This window comes from Mercurialis annua, linkage group LG3 (assembly GCF_937616625.2).
Source record: "Mercurialis annua linkage group LG3, ddMerAnnu1.2, whole genome shotgun sequence".
Lineage (NCBI taxonomy): Eukaryota > Viridiplantae > Streptophyta > Magnoliopsida > Malpighiales > Euphorbiaceae > Mercurialis > Mercurialis annua.
In genome coordinates this window covers 22,979,489-22,998,843 of record NC_065572.1, presented here as the reverse complement: position 1 = coordinate 22,998,843, position 19,355 = coordinate 22,979,489, and the positions used below count along the sequence as shown (strand labels likewise).

At 36.3% G+C, this 19,355-nt stretch overlaps 2 long non-coding RNA genes across 2 annotated transcripts; both read left to right on the top strand.

The window, feature by feature from the left end:
• The first annotated feature begins 898 nt into the window (after positions 1 to 898).
• Positions 899 to 1,693, top strand: LOC126671869 (uncharacterized). Its single transcript, XR_007639162.1, has 2 exons — positions 899 to 1,016; positions 1,461 to 1,693. It is a non-coding gene; the product is annotated as an uncharacterized LOC126671869 (long non-coding RNA).
• Positions 1,694 to 9,148: 7,455 nt separating this feature from the next.
• LOC126671870 (uncharacterized) lies at positions 9,149 to 9,945 on the top strand. The gene is made up of 2 exons (XR_007639163.2): positions 9,149 to 9,251; positions 9,696 to 9,945. It is a non-coding gene; the product is annotated as an uncharacterized LOC126671870 (long non-coding RNA).
• Positions 9,946 to 19,355: the final 9,410 nt, after the last annotated feature.

Here is a 19,355-nt window from a genome sequence, read left to right as displayed (position 1 = left end):
GAGGAATCAAGACTAGGTTAAATATTGTTTTCAATTTCGTGAAAAGTTGCAGCAATTGTGATGGCGGTAATGGCTTCTGTTTGAATTAAAAGAGATGGTCAATTATCATGTGTAGTCACCAATTTGTTTTATTGAAATCAATTGAATCCTTTAAGTTAGTTTTATCTATTGAATTTGGTTTCGTTTATAACTTGAACTCGTTGATTTTAAATAGACAATTAGAATACGCTAGATATTTTATAACTTAAATTAATATAACTACTCGGGTAATTATATGTAATTTTAATCGAAATGTCAAATTGGCTAAATTGCAATTTAGCCCCTAAAAGTTTCTAAAAAACTTATTTAAGTTATGTTTTATCTTTTGGGATTTCTAATTGATTTTAAATTAGTAAATTAAGAATGGGAAATTTATTGGATTTTATAATTGACTAAAGTACCATTTAGCCCTTAGTGGTTAAAGTACAGTTTAGTCCCTATTTGGCTAAAGTACAGTTTAGTCCCTAAACTTTTATAGACTTTAAATATTTAAGTTTTGATTGTAACTTGGGTTACTTGAATATTAAGATATTAAATTCTATTTAATATAGATAATTGTTTTATCAAGTATTTTATTTTATAAACTCGGGTTTATAAAATTTAAAAGTTTTGTTTGGGTTAGACTGTGGTCGCCCAATAACTGGGAAGAAGCTTGGTAGTTTATATAACTCGGCTGACTCACTAATATGGATTTTTAACTCGGATTTATTTAAATTAGTTTATGTACTATTTTAAAGGTGATTATATGATTTGTACCTTATAACTTGGATTATAATTTGAATGCGTTAATATAAGTGTTTGTTTAATGTGACTTGGTTTTGTGTTGTACTGGTCCTATGTGGTGTTTAGTACTCTTTAGAGTTAGGGTCTGATTTTAATTATGATTTTAATATTTTATTTAGACCCGTCGACTGTTCGTACTTCAGAGGCGAACCAGAGTTAGATTGCTTGTCAGGATCACGTGGATTTAGCAAGCAGTGAGTTTATATCTCTATTTACCTCTTTATTAAGCAAATGTATTATTTTGTATATATATATGTATAAGCAGCTTTTGAACTGTTTTCGGCATTGTGGATTTGATTTGGAACGTGCTACTCGATGGGCATCATCGGGACTGCGTGCGCACCGGTAATGATTATGGTATTGAGGTAGGTTTGAGATACGTCTCACCTTAGCGAGGGCACCGGTGGAAGATACGTCTCCTGGGCTCACTATTTATTAAGAGATAGTCGGGGATCGGTTATTGAGATACGTCTCACCGACACGACAATGGATTTAGAATTGTGGTTTAGGGTTTCATTGATAATCCATAATGAAAATGTTTTAGTAAACGTTTTAAAGGTTTTTAACTTAATAAATGTAAATGGTTATATAAACTCTACTCAGTAAATCTGACCCCGTTGTTTTCCCAAATTTTCCAGGTTTATGATTTGAGCTTTGGTCGATCTCCGTTTCTTCATTCTCGGAGGTTCTTTATTTATTTCAGAAATAAAGTGTCGAACTATTTTAAACTCTTAGACCGCAGTAGTAGTTTCATATTATTCATGTCTTAGTCTTACGTTTATATTTTAGACTATTGTTGTTGGATTGGTCCAACTATTACTTATCGCTTGTGGCATGATTACAGTGTTATGGCATTTATATTATATTGCCATGTTTGAGTTTATTTGAGATTAAGCGTACTTTAAATATATGCTGTTTATCTGTACTGCTAGATTAGGCTGAAGTCTCGGTTGCCCCCGAGCATGTGATTTTCTGCAGGTACTTTGTTTTAAATGTATCTAAGTTTTTATCTGCAAGGCTTGCTACGGGTTTTGGTACAACCATACCCATACCCTAGCGCCGGTCACGATTCATGAAACTGGGTCGTGACAAACTTGGTATCAGAGCTTTGGTTTCAAACCAAGGCCTTTTAAATGTTAAGTGTTTATTGTTTGGCATGTTAAGTGGTTAAATTGTCCTAGGAACTACTGCGGAATTAGGATTCGAGTTTTGTCTTTGAAACGTCATCTTTTGTTTTCAAAATTTTCTGCCTACTCCTATAGGAATGTCGTGAGTCAGTCGTGTGAATTTATTTGCTTTATTGTTTACTATATTGTTATTTTCACTTGGGTGAATAAATTTTTATCATTGTTGATTTCTCGGGAAATCTTAATTGGTGCTTGTTTTATTTCATGCTTGGGTATGAAATTTTATGTGTTATTTAAATTGTTCTTGTTTCATTCTTAGGAATGAATACTCGTACTCGTGCTGCGGCTCAGCAAAATGCTGAGGCTGATGACGCGATCTCTATGGAGGTTGATCAGAATGAACCAGAGGTTCATGCTGGTAGAGGACTAGCAGGCAGAGGCCCAGCTGGTCGGGGTCGAGCTGGTCGAGGTCGTGGTGGCCGAGGCCAAGCTGGCAGAGGTAGAGGCAGAGGCGTAGGACGCGGTGCTGCAGGAGGTGCTCAAGCGCCAGGTGTGGCACAACCTGAGTTGGGCGACTTCGACTTCAACACGTTTTTGGCTGGAGTCGCGGCGTTACAACTCAACCAGGTTCAGCTGCAAGCGGGACAGGTCGCTTTGCAGGATCAGTATGCGGTTTTGGGTCAGATTGCCCAGCAACAACAACCACAGGTTGGTGGTGCAGTAGTTGGTGGTGTTGGAACCACTGACAGAGATTTGGTTTTGGCTTACATGAGATTGAAGCCAACAGAGTTTGACGGTTCTGGAGACGCACTGGATTTTCTCGAGGAGGTTGAGCAGAATGCTCGGCGACTACAGGCTACTGAGCGTCAGACCGTCGTTCTAGTCGAGATGTCAATGAAGGGTTCAGCTGGGGACTGGTTTCGTAGCTCTGTTCATGCTGACATGGCTACCATCTCTTGGGCTCAGTTTGTGGCGAGATTCAGAGTTTTCTTTTTGCCGTTTTCAGTGACAGAGGGTCACAGGGACAGGTTGCTTACGCTGACAAGGGATGATAGGTCAGTATCCGAGTATACGACAGAGTTCGTGAGGTTGGGTCGGTTCGCGCCGGACTTGCAGACAGATCAGGAAAGGGTGAACAACAGATACGTAAAAGGCTTAGGGCGCGATTTTGTGAGTTTGCTGACCGAGACACGCAGAGATTTTACAGACGTAGTAGACAGTGCTCGGCGTATGGAGAGCTCGTTACTGCAGTTTGGGGATATTTCTGGTCCTTCTCAGACCAAGAAGTCTTCTGGCCCTGGACAGCAGAGTGGTGGTGGTAGCTACCAATCGGCACCTTCTCAGTACAAGAACAAAAAGAGGGGTGTCAAGAAGATTTATCAGCCGTACACCTACAGTTCAGGCAACAGCGGTAGCAGCCGCAGTTTTGGGCGCGGTAACAGCGGAGGTGCTAGTTTTCCTTTCTGCCAGAACTGCAGACGTCGACATCCAGGCGAGTGTCGTTTAGCACCAGGGGGTTGTTTTACTTGTGGCCAGCCGGGTCACTTCGCAAGAGAGTGTCAGGCATCTGGGCAGCAGATGTCTGCAGCTAGCGTTGCTCAGCCATCCTATCAGAGTCAGAGACCAGCGTTCTCTACACCAGCAGGGTTTTCTCAACCTGCTGCTTCTTTTGGTGGCCAGCGGGGCCGAGGTTCTGGAGGGCGTGGTTTTGGAGGCCGTGGCAACGGCGGTAGAGGTTCTAGCAGCTATGGTACCGGGCAGAGCTCTCAGCAGCAGAGTTAGGGTCAGGCCAGAGTTTTCGCCTTGACTCCTTAGGATGCTCATGCATCTACCGCAGTGGTGCAAGGTACTCTTCAGATCTCTTTCGTAGATGCACTTGTTTTATTTGATGCGGGTGCAACCCATTCTTTTGTGTCTACGTGTTTTGCTGCTAAGTTGGGTGTAACACCAACAAGTCTGAGTGAACCTTTATCTGTTTCTACTCCTTTGTCTGACTGTGTGGTTGTGGACGTTGTGTATCCATCTTGTTCCGTGGTGATCCATGGAAGAGATTTACGTGCTGACTTAGTTGTGTTGGATGTACTTTCATTTGACGTGATTTTGGGGATGGATTGGCTAGCGCGCCATTATGCTTCGATCGACTGTCGAGGGAAGTCGGTTGAGTTTCGGATTCCAGGTGATCTACCCTTTTCTTTTCAAGGGGAAAAGGCGGAGACACCGAAGAATCTGATTTCTGCGATCAAGGCAAAGCGGATGATGAGTAAGGGTTGTCAAGCTTTCTTAGCTGTGGTTAGAGACATGGATGCTGAGGTGGGCAGTATGAACACTGTCCCTATAGTGAATGAGTTCACTGATGTTTTTCCAGAGGAGTTGCCTGGATTACCACCTGATCGGGATATTGAGTTCTGCATTGACGTTGAGCCTGGAACTGGTCCTATTTCGATACCGCCGTATCGGATGGCTCCTGCTGAGCTGAAGGAGTTAAAGGAGCAGTTACAAGAACTTCTGGACAGTGGCTTCATCAGACCGAGTACTTCTCCATGGGGTGCTCCAGTTCTGTTTGTTAAAAAGAAGGATGGTTCCTTTCGACTTTGTATCGACTACAGACAGTTGAACAAGGCTACCATCAAGAACAGATATCCTCTTCCTCGCATCGACGACTTGTTTGATCAGTTGCAGGGTGCGAAGTGCTTTTACAAGATTGACTTGAGATCCGGGTATCATCAACTTCGAATTCGGGATGTCGATGTGCCTAAGACTGCTTTCAGAACGCGTTATGGGCATTTCGAGTTTCTGGTCATGTCGTTTGGGTTGACTAATGCACCAGCAACGTTCATGGACATGATGAATCGGGTTTTCAAGCCGTTTTTGGATCAGTTTGTTATCGTCTTCATTGATGACATCCTGATTTATTCCCGGAGTGAGGAGGAGCATGCTTATCACTTGAGGACTATACTACAGACCTTGCGAGAGCATCAGTTGTATGCTAAGTTCTCAAAGTGCAAGTTTTGGCTGGAACAGGTTACCTTCTTAGGACACGTGGTGTCGAAGGATGGGATCAAGGTTGATCCGAAGAAGATCGAGGCGGTCATGGATTGGCAGAGACCGAGGTCAGTTACCGAGATCAGGAGTTTTCTTGGGTTAGCTGGCTACTATCGTCGGTTCGTGCAGGATTTCTCTCGGATATCTGCACCTTTGACTAAGCTGACACAGAAGGGTGTTAAGTTTGAGTGGACCGACAAGTGTGAGGCAAGCTTCGAGAAGCTGAAAGAGATTCTGACTACAGCTCCTGTTTTGGCGTTGCCTTCTGGCATTGAGGGTTTTACTGTGTACTGCGATGCTTCTCGGATTGGCTTAGGTTGCGTGTTGATGCAACATGGACAGGTGATCGCCTATGCTTCTCGTCAGCTGAAGAAGCATGAGGTGAATTACCCTACTCATGACTTGGAGTTAGCTGCTGTAGTTTTTGCTCTGAAGATCTGGAGGCACTACTTGTACGGTGCGACTTGCGAGATCTTCACTGATCACAAGAGTCTGAAGTACATCTTTGATCAGCGAGAGTTGAATCTGAGACAGAGGAGGTGGCTAGAGTTGTTGAAAGACTACGACTGTACTATTCAGTACCATCCTGGTAAGGCTAATGTGGTAGCCGATGCGTTGAGTCGCAAGTCTTCGGGCAGTTTAGCCCATATTTCTGAGGTTGGACGTAGACCCATGGTTCGAGAATGGCATGGTTTGATAGCTTCGGGCTACGGTTTTCAGGTTTCTCAGAACGGGAGTTTGTTGTCACATCTGCAAGTGCAGCCGGTTTTGGTTGATAGGATTAAAGCTTTACAAGCTGAGGATCCACAATTGAAACGGATTATGGACGAGATCCATCTGGATGGGAATTCCGAGTTTGTTTTTGTCGACGGAGTTCTCAGGTTTGGTTCGAGGCTGTGCGTTCCGGATTCAGATGGTTTGAGAGACCAGATTCTGGAAGAAGCGCATAGATCAGCTTACAGTGTTCATCCGGGATCTACCAAGATGTACCATGACCTCAAGGGTACGTATTGGTGGAGCGGAATGAAGAAGGATGTTGCATAGTACGTTTCCAAGTGTCTGACTTGCCAGCAGGTGAAGCTGGAACATTAGAGACCTTTTGGCTATCTACAACCACTACCTATTCCAGAGTGGAAGTGGGAGCGGATTGCCATGGACTTTGTTGTTGGTTTACCACGTACTCGACAGGGGTACGATTCCATCTGGGTGATAGTTGACCGTATGACTAAGTCAGCTCATTTCCTTCCGATCAAGGTTTCGTATCCTGTTTCGAAGTTGGCTCAGTTGTACATCGACAGGATTGTCAGTTTGCATGGTGTACCGGTTTCGATTGTTTCTGACAGAGGTTCTGTTTTCACTTCGAGGTTCTGGAAAGCGTTACAGGGGTCCTTGGTTCTCGGTTGGACTTCAGTACAGCTTTTCATCCTCAGACTGACGGTCAGTCTGAGAGGACTATTCAGACGTTGGAGGATATGCTCAGGATGTGCATTCTTGATTTTCAGGGTAGCTGGGATACTCATTTGCCGTTGATTGAGTTTTCCTACAACAACAGTTATCATGCGAGCATTGAGATGGCACCTTATGAGGCTCTGTACGGACGCAAGTGTCGATCTCCTATCTGCTGGGAAGAGGTCGGTGAGCGGAAGTTGTCTGGTGCTGAGATTATTCAGATTACCTCAGAGAAGGTACCGTTGATAAAACGGAGGTTGGAGACTGCTTTTAGTCGGCATAAGAGTTATGCTGATCCGAAGAGAAAAGACATCGAGTTTCAGGTGGGAGACTTTGTGTTTCTTCGGGTTTCGCCTATGAAAGGCGTGGTTCGTTTTGGTGTCAAAGGAAAGTTGGCACCGAGGTACATCGGTCCTTATGAGATTTCAGAGAGGATTGGAGCTGTGGCATATCGTCTGGTTCTGCCGCCAGACATGTCGTTAGTACATCCTGTGTTTCACATTTCTATGTTGAGGAAGTGTATTTCCGATCCTTCGCATGTGATTGTGCCTCAGAGTGTTGAGATTGACCAGGAGCTGTCCTATGAGGAACAGCCAGTTGAGATTGTTGATACGCAAGTGCGTAAATTGCGGAACAAGGAGATTCCGATGGTCAAGGTGCTTTGGCGCAATCATTCTGTAGAGGAATGTACTTGGGAGACCGAGTTGGATATGCGGAATCGCTATCCTTTTCTTTTTCCGTGAGGTACGATATCTTGATTTCTGTGATTTTATGATTTTTTACTTGTGTTACGTGTTGTTCTGGTGTGATTTGCATATCGTGTTAAATTCGAGGACGAATTTTTAATTAGTTGGGGAGAATGTAATATCCCGTAAATTTTCAGTGTTTTTCCGATCGTTTTGAAATAAAATCGAAGTTATCGGTCGGGTTCGTGTTGATTCGTGAGTGGGTAGATTTGTAGTTAAATCATAAAATGTTTTAATTCAAGAAAAAGAAAAAAAAAATATATAAAGCACCTTTTGTAAATTCTCGTTCGAGAATCTGATGATTCTCGAACGAGAATCATATTCTGGGCCTGGTCTCGTTCGAGACCAGGCCAGTCCCGAACGAGAAACAGGCCTGAGAGGCTGTTCTCGTTCGAGACTCTTGTAACCTTGCGAGGGGGCATTTTTGTCTATCATTCTAACCTATTCCGACCTAGCTAAATCAAAAACTTTCAACCCTAATCTATTCTCCACACATCAGAAAACCCGTAGCCATCATTCCTTTCCGTTTTCGCTGAGGAATCGTTAGCCGTAATCCCTTCCGAAGTTGACAGAAAATTTCGGTAAGTCTTTTTCATAATCTCAGATTTTTGCTTTTGAACGGCTTTCCGTATTTTGATTCGTTCTCCTTCGTTTCTTGGTCGAATCCAGTTCCGTTTCGTCGATAAGATTATAGACACACGCCTCTTCAATTTCCATCTTTGTTTTCGTCAAAACGGTACGTAATTCTATGCGATATAGTCGCCGCTGTTTCATCGAAATTGTACGTGTATATTCTGTTCTTGATTTTCATGTTTCTGCCGAATGATTCACTCCCTTTTTGGCTATGATTTTACTTGTTAATATGTATAATCTCGTGGGTTGTTAGTTATGGATTGATAGCTCTTAATTTTTGGTTTGCCTCATCGTTTGGTGTTCGCCGTTCCTCGTTTTTCTGCGTGCTATGTTGGGCTGTTGTTCTTGATGTTTCTGTAACTTGTTCTTGATCATGTTAGATTGTGATGTTGCCAAGTTTATGTTTATGTTTGTTAGAGGAATCAAGACTAGGTTAAATATTGTTTTCAATTTCGTGAAAAGTTGCAGCAATGGTGATGGCGGTAATGGCTTCTGTTTGAATTAAAAGAGATGGTCAATTATCATGTGTAGTCACCAATTTGTTTTATTGAAATCAATTGAATCCTTTAAGTTAGTTTTATTTATTGAATTTGGTTTCGTTTATAACTTGAACTCGTTGATTTTAAATAGACAATTAGAATACGCTAGATATTTTATAACTTAAATTAATATAATTACTCGGGTAATTATATGTAATTTTAATCGAAATGTCAAATTGGCTAAATTGCAATTTAGCCCCTAAAAGTTTCTAAAAAACTTATTTAAGTTATGTTTTATCTTCTGGGATTTCTAATTGATTTTTAATTAGTAAATTAAGAATGAGAAATTTATTGGATTTTATAATTGACTAAAGTACCATTTAGCCCTTAGTGGTTAAAGTACAGTTTAGTCCAAATTTGGCTAAAGTACAGTTTAGTCCCAAAACTTTTATAGACTTTAAATATTTAAGTTTTGATTGTAACTTGGGTTACTTGAATATTAAGATATTAAATTCTATTTAATATAGATAATTGTTTTATCAAGTATTTTATTTTATAAACTCGGGTTTATAAAATTTAAAAGTTTTGTTTGGGTTAGACTGTGGTCGCCCAATAAGTGGGAAGAAGCTTGGTAGTTTATATAACTCGGCTGACTCACTAATATGGATTTTTAACTCGGATTTATTTAAATTAGTTTATGTACTATTTTAAAGGTGATTATATGATTTGTACCTTATAACTTGGATTATAATTTGAATGCGTTAATATAAGTGTTTGTTTAATGTGACTTGGTTTTGTGTTGTACTGGTCCTATGTGGTGTTTAGTACTCTTTAGAGTTAGGGTCTGATTTTAATTATGATTTTAATATTTTATTTAGACCCGTCGACTGTTCGTACTTCAGAGGCGAACCAGAGTTAGATTGCTTGTCAGGATCACGTGGATTTAGCAAGCAGTGAGTTTATATCTTTATTTACCTCTTTATTAAGCAAATGTATTATTTTGTATATATATATGTATAAGCAGCTTTTGAACTGTTTTCGGCATTGTGGATTTGATTTGGAACGTGCTACTCGATGGGCATCATCGGGACTGCGTGCGCACCGGTAATGATTATGGTATTGAGGTAGGTTTGAGATACGTCTCACCTTAGTGAGGGCACCGGTGGAAGATACGTTTCCTGGGCTCACTATTTATTAATAGATAGTCGGGGATCGGTTATTGAGATACGTCTCACCGACACGACAATGGATTTAGAATTGTGGTTTAGGGTTTCATTGATAATCCATAATGAAAATGTTTTAGTAAACGTTTTAAAGGTTTTTAACTTAATAAATGTAAATGGTTATATAAACTCTACTCAGTAAATCTGACCCCGTTGTTTTCCCAAATTTTCCAGGTTTATGATTTGAGCTTTGGTCGATCTCCGTTTCTTCATTCTCGGAGGTTCTTTATTTATTTCAGAAATAAAGTGTCGAACTATTTTAAACTCTTAGACCGCAGTAGTAGTTTCATATTATTCATGTCTTAGTCTTACGTTTATATTTTAGACTATTGTTGTTGGATTGGTCCAACTATTACTTATCGCTTGTGGCATGATTACAGTGTTATGGCATTTATATTATATTGCCATGTTGGAGTTTATTTGAGATTAAGCGTACTTTAAATATATGCTGTTTATCTGTACTGCTAGATTAGGCTGAAGTCTCGGTTGCCCCCGAGCATGTGATTTTCTGCAGGTACTTTGTTTTAAATGTATCTAAGTTGTTATCCGCAAGGCTTGCTACGGGTTTTGGTACAACCATACCCATACCCTAGCGCCGGTCACGATTCATGAAACTGGGTCGTGACATCACCTTTTTGGCGATTTAAGCCAAATGTAGACAAACATTACGAAACGAATCCAAACGATTCACCTTTTTAGAAGTTTCACCTTTTTAGTGATTTAAGCTAAATATTTACAAACATTACATAACAAATCCAAACGCTTCTCCTTTTTAGCGATTTAAGCCAAACGTTTACAAACGTTTCACTGCTTTAGCGGTTTCACCTTTTTAGCAATTTAAACCAAACGTTTACAAATATTACAAAACAAATCCAAACGTTTCACCTTTTTAGCGATTTAAGCCAAACGTTTAAAACGTTACGAAAAAAAAAACAGACGTTTCACCTTTTTAGTGATTTAAGCCAAACATTTACAAACGTTACGAAATAAATACAAACGTTTCACCTTTTCAGCAATTTAAGCCAAACGTTTAAAACGTTATGAAACCAATCCAAACGTTTAAAACGCTACGAAACAAATCCAAATGTTTCACCTTTTTAGCGATTTAAGCCAAAAGTTTAAAATGTTACGAAAGCAATCCAAATGTTTCAAACTTTACGAAACGAATCCAAACATTTCTCCTTTTTAGCGATTTATGCAAAACGTTTACAAACGTTACGAAACAAATCCAAACGTTTCCCCTTTTTAGTAATCCAAACGTTTCACCTTTTTAGTGATTTAAGCCAAACGTTTACAAACGATACGAACAAATCCAAATATTTCACCTTTTTAGCTATTTAGGCCAAACGTTTACAAACGTTACAAAAAAATCCAAACATTTCCCCTTTTTAGAAATTTAACTGAAACGTTTAGATTTGTTTCGTAACGTTTTACACGTATGGATTGGTTTCGTAACGTTTTAAACGTTTGGATTAAATCACTAAAAGGGTTAAGCGTTTGGATTTGTTTCATAACGTTTTAAACGTTTGGATTGGTTTCGTAACGTTTTAAACGTTTAGCTTAATTCGCTAAAAAGGTGAAACGTTTGGTTTTATTTCGTAACGTTTGTAGTCGTTTGAATTTGTTTCGAAACGTTTTAAATGTTTGGATTGGTTTTGTAGTGTTTTAAACGTTTGGCTTAAATCGCTAAAAAGGTGAAACGTTTGGATTTGTTTTCTAACGTTTGACTTAAATTGCTTAAAACGTGAATTTTTTGGTTTTGGATTTGTTTCGTAACGTTTGTAAACATTTGACTTAAATCGCTAAATGAAACATTTGGATTTATTTCGTAACGTTTGTAAACGTTTGGCTTAAATCGCTAAAAATGTGAAATATTTGGTTTTGTTTCGTAACGTTTGTAAACGTTTGGCTTAAATCGCTAAAAAGGCAAAACGTTTGGTCTTGTTTCATAATGTTTGTAAAAGTTTGGCTTAAATCGCTAAAAATGTAAAACGTTTGGCTTTGTTTTATAATGTTTTTAAACTTTTGGCTTAAATCGCTTAAAAGTTGAATCGTTTGGTTTTGATTTGTAACGTTTGTAAATATTTGGATTGGTTTCGTAACGTTTTAAACGTTTGGCTTAAATCGCTAAAAAGGTGAAACGTTTGGATTTGTTTCGTAACGTTTGTAAACATTTGGCTTAAATCGCTAAAAAGGTGAAACATTTGAATTTGTTTCGTAACGTTTGTAAACGTTTGGCTTAAATTGCTAAAAATTAGAAACGTTTGGATTTGTTTCGTAATATTTCTAAACGTTTGGCTTAAATCGCTAAAAATATGAAATATTTTAATTGGTTTCGTAAAGTTTGTAAACATTTGGCTTAAATCGCAAAAAAGGGGAATGTAATATCCCGTATTTTTAAATTTTTTTTTTTGAATTTTAATTGTAGTTTTCTTTATTCCGTCAAGTTTTAAGTAATTTATTATTACTACTATTATATATTTTTATTTAATTCTTATTTTGTCGCTCGTTGATTCGACTCGTGTTTGGTTTGTATTATTAAAATTTTTAAAAGAAAAAAAAAGAAAAGAAAAGAAAAGTTTATATATTTAGCATGCATGAAACTCATGCATATGTCTTGTCTTTTACGTAGAAACCCATCAAATTAGTAGATAGCCAAAGATATTAGAAAGCCCACCATTCCTTTTAAGCATTCTGAATTGAATAGCAGTAGAAGAAGTGCTGCGTTTCTTTTCTTTTGTTCCTTAAATTTTAGGTTCTTTTTAAACATCGATTAAAACCCTATTATCCCTGAAATATTCACAAACCCTAGCCGTCTTTCCTACTCCAAATTGCTGCAAATTCTTGTGCTAATCATCAACCAAAGATCAGTGTTCTTCGGTAAGTTTCATTCCTTAATTATCCTTTTTAGCTGAAAACGGCGTTTCCGTAATTTGATTTTTTCTCCTTCGTTATAGCGTTATTTTACGTTCCGTTTCATCCCAGCGAGAGTAGACTCGATCCCCTACAATTTTAAAGTTTCAGATTCTGATTTGGTACGTTATCCTCTCCGTATTCGCTGCCGCCGTTTTACCGTTTTCAAGTAATATTATGTTTTGAATTCTAAAACGATACTTTCGTTTTTCGATCCATTCGCAGCTGTTTTTAGATCGATTTCAGTTCCGTTTCATCCCCGTGAAAGTAGACTCATACCTCTACAACTTTACTTTTCGAATTCCGTCAAACGGTACGTAAATCTATTCGGTAGAGTCGCCGCCGTCTCATCGCTTTATATTGTTATTAATTATGAGTATTACAAACTGTTAACTGCCGAGTTTTTACCTCCTTTTGGCTTTGATTTTGAGAGTTTGGTGTTTATAAACCTCTAGGAATGTTAGTTATTATCTGATTAATTTCAATGGGAAGTTTGTCTCACGGTTTCTATCATAATTGTTGGTTTGGTTTTGGGGTCTCCTTATCATCATCTCCGCCATGTTATTTTCTTCAAGAATGAACTTTTACTTAGCTTGATTTTTGTTGTACCCCTTATGATTATTTATTCTTGATTGGTTGTTCTTGATTCTTTGAGTTTTGTTAAGGATTTGTTGAATTGTTAGATTGGATTTTATACGGGATTCATTACTGTGTTAATTTGTAAAGGTTGGGTTTGCTATTTGTAGAAGATGACGAGGTGGCAGTGATTGTTTGGCTGCTTTTCATTATTTTTGGTTAAATGGCTATATTAGTTACTGAATTGTTTTGCTTAGAACCTAATAATTCCTTAACTTATTTATTAACTGTTTTTTAATTGATTTTGATTTTTAATCTACGAAATTAGTTTCGACTTTTATTTCGGCGACTTAATTATTAATTATGATTTTAAATTACTTTGGGTACCATTATTTTAACTGTAGAATAAAAATTAATCCTATTATAATTTAAGTGATTTTAAATTAAATTATTTATTTTGACTATATGAATGGGAATTGGGAATTTCTTTTAATTTGAAAGTTTATCAAATTAGTAATATTATTTTTAAAATTTAAAAACAATATTTGAGTTATATAAAATTAAATTAATAATTATTAATTAATTATCAATTTGAGATTTTGGGCTTAGCGTGCCAACGTGATTAAATGATATTTTAACTTTTGGTTTTTGTTATATAATTTGACAAATTGAAAACAATGATTATTTTATAATCTAAATTAATATAATTACTCGGATAATTATATTTGATTTTAAATATCTTTTTGGTATGTCATTTTGGCTAAATTACAATTTAGCCCTTGAACGTTTTTTAAAAAAACTTATTTGATTAAGTTTTTTATAGTAACTTGGGTTACTCGAAGTTAAAGCTATTGGGTTCCGTTTTAAATATTGATTTATTATTTAATCAAAGTTGATTCTATAATTACAAACTATGGTTTATAATTGGATATGATCATATTTGTTTTAACAAGTTATTTTTGAGAATTATAAACTCTGATTTATATTTTGACAAAATATTTGGGTCAGGTTAGACTTGGGTCACCCGACATGTGAGGTAGCTTGGTAACTATTGATAACTCGGTTAACCCAATATTTGAGGAAATGGATTTAAATTATTATTTACTTATTATTTAAGTAATATTTTCAGGAACGGATTTTAAAGCGGAAACCCAATAGACTTGGCTTATTTATTACATTACTCGATGTGGTTCATTTTTGACTCGGGTCATTATGTAATTAATTTTTCTTTTGCTTTGGCTATGCTTGTGCGAGACTTTGTATGGCGCTAGTCCTATGTGGTGTCTAGTATTCTTAGAGTTAGGGGTTTAATGAATTTTAATTTATATATTGTTTTAGACCCCTCGACTGCTCGTGCTTCTGAGTCTACGCAGGGTTAGCTGTTTGCCAAGATTCATGTGGATAAGCAAGTAGTGAGTTTTTAGTGCTATTTACTTCTTTATTAAGTGCCGAAACTTATTTTAGTATTATAAATGTTTTTGAACTGTTTTAAGCGATTATGGATTTGGATTGAAACGAGCTACTCGATAGGCTTATATCCAGACTGTGTGCACCGGTAAGTACTCTGGGATCAGCAGACTAATATCTTGCTTACGCTGGTATATGACGAGGATATGTTCCCGTCCACTCTGGGTTTATCAGTATACTAAGTCATACTTACGCTGGGATCATTTCAATATTGTTTTCCATAATTATACTATATTAGTATAAAATGTTTTTATTTAAGGGTTTTAAATTTAATAAATGTAAATAGTATTGCGAACTCATCTCAGTATATCTGACCCTGTTGTTTTCCCAATTTTTCTAGGTTAATGATTTGAAAGTTGGTCCACTCCGATCCTTTTGATTTTTTGGAGGTTTTATGTTATTTAAACTACTCACTGTTTTCGAACTCTTAGACCGCAGTAGAACTAGTTTATATATTACATTGGGATTGTCGGTTTTTCCGATTGTTTATTATTGGCATGTTTACTCTGGATTATTATTTCATTGTTATATATAAGGCATGTTGTTGAACCTTCCAGATATTTAAGTTATTTATATTAGAACTGTAATATAAATTGCTAGACTTAGGTTGGAGTCTCGGTTGCCCCCGAGCAGTTTTCTGCAGGTTTAAATGTTTGTTAATTTTCCGCGAGGCTTGCTACGGGGTTTGGTACGACCATACCCATACCATAGCGCCGGTCACGATTCATGAAATTGGATCGTGACAGAAACATTTGGCTTTGTTTCGCTATGTTTTAAAGGTTTGGATTTGTTTCGTAACGTTGGTAAACATTTGGCTTAAATTGCTAAAAACATGAAACGTTTGGCTTTGTATCGTAAGTTTTATAAACGTTTGGATTGGTTTTGAAACGGTTTAAATGTTTGGTTAAATTGCTAAAAAGGTGAAACGTTTGGTTTTGTTTTGTAACGTTTGGATTGGTTTTGTAACGTTTTAAATGTTTAGCTTAAATCGCTAAAAAGGTGAAACATTTGGATTGGTTTCGTAACCTTTGTAAACGTTTGGCTTAAATCACTAAAAAACATTATGAAATAAATCCAAATGTTTTACACTTTTAGCGAACCAAACCTTTACAAACGTTTCACCTTTTTAGCGATTTAAGCCAAACAGTTAAATCGTTACGAATTTAATCCAAATGTTTAAAACGTTACAAAACCAATCCAAATGTTTCACCTTTTTAGCGATATAAGCCAAAAGTTGAAAACGTTACAAAACAATTCCAAATGTTTAAACGTTTCACCTTTTTATAGATTTAAGCCAAACGTTTACAAACGTTACGAAACCAATCCAAACGTTTCACCTTTTTAGCGATTTAAGCCAAACATTTACAAACGTTACCAAACAAATCTAAACATTTTATCTTTCTAGCGATCTAAGCCAAACATTTGCAATTGTTACAAAAAAACCAAACTTTTCACCATTTTATCCATTTAAGCCAAACGTTTACAAACCTTATGAAACCAATCCAAACGTTTCACCTTTTTAGCGATCTAAGCCAAACGTTTACAAACAATACGAAACAAAGCCAAACGTTTCACCTTTCTAGCGATTTAAGCCAAACGAAACCAATCTAAACGTTTACATAGTTACGAATCAAATCCAAACATTTCACCTTTTTAGCGATTTAAGGCAAACGTTTACAAACATGACGAAACAAATCCACATGTTTCACATTTTTAGCGATTTAAATTCAAACGTTTACAAATTTTATGAAACAAATCCAAACGTTTCCCCTTTTTAGCGATATAAGCAAAACGTTTACAAACGTTACTAAACAAAACCAAATGTTTAACCTTTTTAGGGATGGAAGCCAAACGTTTACAAACGTTACTTAACAAATCCAAAAAAATCCAAACGTTTAAACAATTTGTTTTGTAACATTTGCAAACGTTTGGATTGGTTTTGTAACGTTGTAAACGTTTGCCTTATATCGCTAAAAAGGTGAAACGTTTCAGATTTTTTTTCGTAACGTTTGTAAACGTTTGGCTTAAATCGCTAAAAAGGTGAAAAGTTCGGATTTCTTTCGTAATGTTTGTAAACATCTGGATTGGTTTTGTAGGTGTTTTAAACGTTTGGATTGGTTTCGTAATGTTTTAAACGTTTGGCATAAATCGCTAAAAAGGTGAAATGTTTAGATTGGTTTCGTAACGTTTTAAATGTTTAGCTTAAATCGCGAAAAATGTGAAACATTTGGTTTTGTTTTGTAATGTTTGTAAATTTTTTGCTTATATTGTTAAAAATGTGACACGTTTGTTTTTGTTTCGTAATGTTTGTAAACGTTTGTCTTAAATCGCTAAAACGGTGAAACATTTGGAGTTATTTTATAATGTTTGTAAATGTTTGTATTTCATAATGTCTGCAAACGTTTGGCTTAAATTGCTCAAAAGGTGAAACGTTTGGATTTGTACGTTTACAAACGTTAAGAAACAAATCCAAACGTTTCCCCTTTTTAGCGATTTAAACCAAACGTGTCCAAACTTTGCGAAACAAATCCAAGTGTTTCACCTTTTTAGCGATTTAAGCCAAACGTTTACAAACGTTACAAAACAAATCCAAACGTTTCACATTTTTAGCGATTTAAGCAAAACGTTTACAAACGTCGTTTACAAATGTTACGAAACGAAACCAAACGTTTCATGTTTTTAGCTATTTAAGCAAAATGTTTATAAACGTTACAAAACAAATCCAAACGTGTAATAACCCGTAAAATTTTTAAAATTTTCTGATGGGCTTCCAGTAATGATTTGGGTCGTTTTCGGTGTAGTAGTTTGATTTGTGGCTTGGATAAATAGTAATTACTTGTTTTTGGCCATGCTTATTAGTTGGCCAATCATGGCCCAATTTTTTATATTATTGTGCAGCCCATGCAAATTCATGGCCCATACTTTTCATTTTATTCTTATTTAGCAGGTCTCTTAAGAGACCTATTCTTTTCTTTCTTCTGCAACCTTAGGCTTCGTGTGACTCAATTGATCCTTTCCTATTTTAACTCGACTTCTACCCTAAAATTCATTCACTATTTATGTCGTTTTTCTAAACTGAAATTCTTCCCCTCAATTCCCTCTAACCCTAGCCGACATCTACACTCCCTAAAGATTGATTTGCTGAAATATTTGAAATATTTTCAACACGTAATTGTGCCCAGACATATCATGAACATGCATTTTGAATGTCACGAATAGGATTGCATTGAGCACTGAGTATGTTCACTAAATAAAAGGTAAATAAAAAAATTGATACATGCATAATAGTACATTCATCACGTGCATAGAAATGATTTGGGTTGGATGCAACTCTTTGGGGATGAGAGATGTCATTACCCTGGCGCACAATTATGTAAAATGGATTTAATCGATAAAGTATTTTGAGAAAGAAGTTTTGAAACGAACTCGCGAATCACATTGTGATATATTTATTATAAGTTGTTGAATTTCAATAGATTTTGAAACTGTTACCGAAAGGTAGCTAGACAAATACTATGTGATGATGGTGATGATTATTGGACGTTTACGTTATGAGCGATTGGTCTGTAGAATCAAGATCTTGTGGAATGAGTAAGAATGATTTTTAGGTTTGCGCTTGAGATTTTGGTTGTGCTAAGTACGGTATAGAGTATTTTAGAATAGAAAGCTTTCGTGGTAATTTCGAAACTTTGATTTAAGGATTTGTGGATTAGGTATGTTGGTTATGCTCATGTGTGTGTATACACTACGTCTTTCTTTATTAAAGAAACTTTATTCATCCAGATTTGAAATTGTCCAAATATTTTTATGTATTGATATAAAAAGGTATGTTTATAAACAAGAAATTTACATTGCTGATTTTACCTTTATGAGGAAAGGGAGAAACTTTGTCAAAAATTATTGAAAAGGAATAATAAATTTTTCGTTTGAGCAATTTCTTTAAATTTTGCTTTTGTTTGAGAAAATTTAGAAACGACTTAAAATTTTGGGATGATTAAAACATCAATGTGTATATTGAATACGAAGGATTTTGCCACATTTGGTTTTTAAAGTATAAACTATTTAAAAGGTGTTTTAAAAATTTGGTTTAAAGGGAACACAATTTTGTCAATTGAACTGTTTCATAAATTTTCAAATGTGTTGAAAAGTAAGGGAAAATTTCATATTCAAAATGTGGATATTTTGAAAATTTCCAACGGTTTACAAAACCGATGATTTTTCAAGGGGTTTACAAAACCGATGGTTTTTCAACGGAAATGTATTTCAATTTTGAATGAAAAAGGAGGTGTATGACGTAGAGTCTTTTAAACTGGGTGGAAAATTTTGTATATAAAATATTTTGTATTAAAAGATTATATACCCACAGGGGTTGGTTTTGAGTATAACTAACAATCTGGTTGTAGTAAACAGGTCCTATTGATCTTTCTTTGTATACGAGGTTATCGTCAATTGATTGAATAATTTTGGAAATTTGAGTTTGGTTCGGATTTATGAGTTAGCTGATTCGAGGATCGCGATAAGTAGATTTCGACAACAAAGGTTGGTTAGTCGATACTGTTGCTTGAGGATTTTTATTATTGAAAGGTGGATATCGTTTGTTTGGTTGTTGAACCTTTTGTGTGTGTCATAAAATTTAGTCTGTGCAACAAAAATTGGAATGTATGTTAGTATTTGGTTACCTTAGGTAACTACGGACCGTATGCTTTATTATGGAATGAGTGGAAGAATCTCTATAAATGACATTGTTCGTAAAATTTGGAGATTTTGTTTCATTCATTTTATATAACATATTTAAATGAGTGTTATCGTTTTATACTAAGCGGAAGTTAGCATTGAGATTATTATGACCATTTGAGATTTTCTGATTTATGCGAGTGG